The following is a 6,171-nucleotide window of genomic DNA, read 5'->3' on the forward strand; positions in this document are numbered from 1 at the left end:
TTATTAGTGGTTTTCTCGGGCTTCTGTACCCTCTCATGGCTGCAACCCCCACTGAGGCATTCAGATTTTCTCACTCCCTAAACACGTAGGCAAACCAGTCCCTGGAGCCTCTTATCCTTTTAGGGTATGGGATTAAAACCACATCAAACCATTAAGTAAGCAATTCTTTTCAAGTCAGACCATTCCCAGTCCTTTCTTCTCTTGTAATTTTTGCAGACCTCTTCTGCTCTCCAAGTCCTGAGAATTCACTTCATCATTGATGGGTGACTGGAGAAGGTGGGAGGAGAGCTGCTAAATTTCTTCCCCTTTTCTCCCTTCCAAGCAGAACCTCTCTCCTCTTCTTCCCTTCTCAAGATAGCTTCAGAGTCTTATCTGGTTAACTAGGTCTCCCTAAAGTATGCAATTCCCATAATAACTCTATAACATCTTTCTGCCAAAGTACACCGCAAAAAGGTATAGAATAAAGGCAATGAAAGTCAGGGAGGAAACCATCAAAAACAGTCTAATAAAGACAGACTCATTTAAACTTAATATATGAAATCAGACAACCAGACCTGGACTAAAATCTCTTCCAAATCACCTCTGAATTTTGACAGAAGGAAGAAAAATCAGTGGGATCACAATACAAATCACTCAAGTGTCAACAATGCCATCGTACTGATGGAAGAATGAAGTAAAGTTTGGAATCAGTCTGTAGGCAAATGAAAATGTGGATGTCTCAGCTACAGAATCCCCCTGGATTAAAAGGTGCCCAGGACATATTAAGGCTGATTACAAAAGCAATGAAGGCAAACACATGGCAATAATCATGGGAGACTTTGGTTACTCTCATGCAAACCAGAAAAGTGACACAGTGGGTTGTGATGCAAAAAGCTAACTGACTTGATGGTATAAGTTACTGGTTGCTCCATGAGGCAGTAGGAGACCTGACAGAAGGAGAAGCTTCTCTTGACCTAGTTCCAAGCAATCCACTGGACTCAGCTCAAAATCTGTTGCAAAGGGCCTCCATGACTGCTAATGATCATAACATAATCAAATTCAAGATCCTTGTAGGAAAAAGGGGGGAAACCCTACTCAAGTATCACTTAAGAAACTACAGGAAAGTGTGAGAGGTTAGTAAAAGGAAAACAAAGTTGCTAAAAGGCCAGAGCACCTGACGTCAGCTAGGAGACTACCTAAAAATATTTACTACCATTTTGGAGTAAACCTGTATCACTTCTTCAAAAGTTTCAAAGAGGACCAAAAAAGTCTAATATTGTTAAATGTCAGTCTAAAGGAGGCTCTTACAAGTAGAAAGACATTATTTAGAAGTGGAGGCCATGTCCAAGTGAAGAAAATTAAAAAGGTAAGGAAGTTTATATGTTAAATATAAATTTTATATAAGTATAAAACAATAATAGATCAGAAAACATTTTGAAGAAAACTTGCTAAAGGCATCCCAATTAATCACAGAAGTCTTGCAAACAAAGAAGCAGCAAGACCTTTGTCAGAGTTCATACGACTAATACGTGACAGAAGTGTAAAAAGAGTTCAAGGCTGTATCAGAAAAGCTAAATGAATTATCAGAATTGGTGTTTATAAGGGAAAAGCTCAGGGAGGTTTTATGTGTGAAGCAAGTTTGAAATCTCCAACTGAAGTGCCAGCGGCAGGGGATTAGAAGAGGTCAATAAAACAGTAGCAAATCTCTAAGACCAGATGCCATTGACCTAGCAGTCCTAGAGGAACTGATATACAAAATCCTAAGTATGTGATTTATCACTTCAATGGCTTCAAAGGGCTCCCAGCCCAGAAAAATGGAAGGCTGCACAGATGACAAAACTTATTAAACATGTCTCAGGAGCAAGAAAATACAGGATACTATAGACCATTAGTTAGGTTTCTATGTCAGGCAGATTGGTTGGAACTTTAATAGTAGATATACCCATAAATATCTCTTAACAGAGAAGAAACAAGTCGTTTTTATAGAGGGCTGTCATTCCTCCTAGATGCATTGCAGTTCTTTGGAGACCTCGGTAACATGTGAGTAGGATGAGTCATTTGATATACTATATTTGGATTCCCAAAAAGCCTTTAACAGATTGAGAGACATGTAAAGAAGCTAAGTTGTCATGGAAAAAGGAGAAAGATTCTCTCAGGAGTTAATATATAATTAGTAACTTTGAAATGAACAGCTTCTCTAAAAGCAGAAGGATTTGCGCTGTGATCTCTACTTCTTCACCTATCCATAACATCTGTAGCAGAGGCTGAATAGTGAGTAAAAGTTATTCACAACATAAAATATATAAATTAAAGTGTACTACACAGTTACAGAAATATCACTGTATGGTTGAACAATATGTCAGATAGTAGTCCATACCATTAAACAGAAAGTAACACATGTCAGTAAGAACAACCTTAACTACACAGGCAGAACGTTGGGCACTACACCAAATATCATTCAGGAAAGATCTAGGAAAGAAACTGGGAATATGTAAGAAAAGTAGACTTTTTATTAGACGCTACCAAACCTATAGGAAGAGAATAGAGAAATTAGAAATATCAAACATCACTATCAATGTGTTTATAGTGGTATAAACTTGTGTTGGGTTTGTGGCTTGACTGGTGAGGACAGAGCTCGTCACTGAAAGCACATCTATTAGAACAGAAAAGGTACAGATAAAAGCAATACGATAGGATGAAGTACAGAATAATTTCTCCATGAGGGAAAATAAGGAGCAAGCCAAGTCTCTTCAGCCTGGAAAAGAGACAGTAAGGAACAGATATGAAGGATCTGTAATTTCTGAAGGGCATGGAGAATGTGAACAGAGAAATATTAAACTTCACATGATGCCATCAAGCAACAGATTTAACACAAGGTACTGAAGCCCTTGTTCACACAGCAGACAACACAACTGCACATCTCTTTGCCATGTAGTATTATGGGGACTAAAAGCACAAGGGTCCCAAGAGCAATCAGATCAAGACGCAGAGGAGAAGTCCATAAAAGATGCTTAAACACAACAATAAAGGTACCTTAAGCTCAAGAAGGACTTCAGCCACAGATTGACAGAAGCTATGAAAATAAAATGCAGGAACATGCTGCTGGTTAATTCTCCTACAAGTATATCCTTCTCTGGGCACCTGACATCATCAGCAAGAGGACACTAGTCTCACTAAAACTTTCCACTGACCCAGTGAAACAATATTTATGCTGAAGAACTGGTTTTCATTAAGATTAGTGTCTCAGGGGTTTTTTTTCCACTGATGTAGTCCCTGCAAGTGACCCAGACCAGTTGCATAGTTGGTCAGCACAGTGACATGGCACATTTTCAGCTCTCTGCTTGGTGGTTCTGGTCAGGTACAAGTCCTTTTCCAAACAATCACATGGAGTGAACAGGACCACACAAAGTATCCCTGAAAGAGCTACTGAAACAGAAGGATGAGAAAGGCTGAGAAGAAACTGAAACAGGATATAATCAAACAGCAACCAAACCCTTCCAAGGATATTTTTCACCCACTATCTTTCCAATTCTCACATTTGGCTGACAGCATTTGTCGTGGTTTAGGCCGGGTTGGCCAATGACAAGACAGATGCTCTCCCCCACCTCTCACTCCAAGGGGAGGAAGAGGAGAGATAAAGAGATTTGTGGGTTTAGAAGGGAAAAAAAAAAAACACTAAACTACATCAATCAAATATTAATAATAAAATAAAAAGGAAATAATGAAAGATATAATATATATAAGTGTATATACAAAACCATATCAAGCTCCCAGGGAGACATCACCAACAGGCACTGGAAAATTTCCAGACTGGACTCAGCAACAGACGGGAACTGGATTCCAGATCTTGACTCAGGAAATCTATGGATTGGGATCAAAGGTAGACCAACTGACGCCCTCCTCCTTGGACACTAGTTGTTGAAGAAGCAGAGCCACTGAAGAAGCCAAGCCATTGACCAAGAGCCAAACACACCCCTTTGCTCCCTCAGCTTTTATACTGACCATGGCTGAGGGACAGAACATCCTATTGGTTGGTTGGGGTCACCTGACCTGTCCACCCCTCCCCCACAGGTGCAACCCCTCCCCTTGCCCCACAGCAACCAGTGTAAGCATCAGCCTCTCCCACTGAGCAGAAAGTTGGCCCCGGTTCACAGCTTGGGCCACGTCGTGCAGGCAGTGGGAAAACACCAAGCCAAATGAGTCCTCATACACACATGAAATTACCAATGCTCTTATGAGTTGTATACAGGCTTCTCACATATCACATACTTCCACTTTCAGTTAAGGCATGAGTATGATTAAACCAACTTTCTCCAGTGCTTCTATAGCTTTTTTCTTTTTTTTTTCTTTTAATCTCAGCTGCTCCGTTAATTATCAGATAACTTGTACTGCATCTGTTTACATCTTGACACACGGAGTGTCCCAAAAGAGACCTCAGTAGTAATGGCTTCTCATTGCGATGCATCACATTGCACACGCAATAGTAAAAAAACAAGCAAACAAGAAAATGGTGCTACAAAAAAATATTGGAGTATTACTACAAGCAGTGCCTAGACGCTGGTTCAGTGATAAAGTGAATACCTCTGTGGAAAATACTAGCCATAAGTTATCACTTAAACGTCATCTCTTCAAGTTAAATTGCAAATACAGGAAAGGGTCAAAGTCAGTTACAGTAGATTTGTATTCGCTGGCACCACAAGTGGTGTCAACTTTCAACAAAATGTTCACCAGAGCAACATACTGCAAAAAACCAATTCATTTTAATCAGCAACAATTAATTCTGTTTTAGAAGGGGTAGAATTCCTACTGCATGAGTTGCAGGGCTTCTTGGCTTGGAAGTAAGGGCTCACAGATCATGGCATCTCTAATTTTGCCAGCTTCAAAATGTTGCAAGAGAGGTTTCTACAGTCCTAGTGTGAAACCTAATATGTATTTTTAATGTCTTTCAGAGCCATTAGAAAAGCACAATCTAAATGCAAAAGTATCTGATGGTACAATTCGGACTGTTCTAGAGTCTTGTCTATGTAAACAACCGGATTTTTTTATAGGGTTTTGAAGTTGCTTGTGAAGATAAAAATCTTTGAAAATGAACAGACCCCACCACAGATAAATTTTACTAAGGGAAAATTTGCAGCCGCCTTTTTGGAAACATTCCTAAGGGAGTATGTCATGCACTAGGAAATCCATTCTGGATAATGCTATAAAATTGCTCACCTTAATTCATATGCCAAATTCTCCTCTATTGAATAACAATTTATGGTATACTCCAGTGTCTGCCAGAAACTGCTGAATGAAAGCCACAGCTGTGTCTGTTATTGGGCAGAAACTACAATGTTGTCAATGCATTTATTCAGTGTATGAATGAACAGCCTGTAAGTTTTTTCAATAACTATCTAGATACTGTTGGGGGTTTTTTTGAGTGGTCTGCAAGTAATGCTTACCATCCAGGCAACAAATGTGGGAGTGAAATTAAATGCTTGATCAGAAGTTTTTTTTCCCTAGAGCTGTGAAGGGACTATGTACTGGAAGACATCTAGAGAGGCAGTATGTTGCTAATAGTCTCTTTAGCAGCTCGAAACATGGCTGAACACACCAGGTGAGCTGTCCTCATCTATCCTGTACAGCATTTTGTGAAGCTTATTGCATTCTGGGCCATTGTCAAAACTTTACGGAGTGGATTATGTTCACTAGGGATGCTATAGATATAACCCAAGACTGATATCTCACCACTCTCACTTAAACTAAGCAGTACCCTACCTGGTCATGGAGCAAAATTCCTTCTCCGTAAAAATCCAATACCAACTAGCAACAAAATGTCAACAGAAAAACCAAAACCATGAAAAATTTTCAGATTCATATCTGCCAGAAAAACATCAGGTAAGTCTCAAATTATTCAGTTCAGGCTGGCAATAAGAGACCACAAAAAATGAGACTACACCAGAAGCAGAATGTCTAAGAATTTTTTTTTTTCAGATTATTCATTGCCCTGTTTAAATATTAGCCTAGGAAGTCATCTGTCACCTTTGCATTTGCTCAGCTCCATAGATCACATATATCCAAAGCTGCATTAACAGAAGTAGACTGAACAGTTGGAAGTAACTTCAACTAAGCTATTTTAAAGAAAAAAGTGAAAGCAAAATCTGGTTTATTGATAGAGACAAGGCATTCATGTTGGCATTTGAATTTGAAAGC

Source organism: Calidris pugnax, unplaced genomic scaffold (assembly GCF_001431845.1).
Source record: "Calidris pugnax isolate Ruff unplaced genomic scaffold, ASM143184v1 scaffold13, whole genome shotgun sequence".
NCBI lineage: Eukaryota > Metazoa > Chordata > Aves > Charadriiformes > Scolopacidae > Calidris > Calidris pugnax.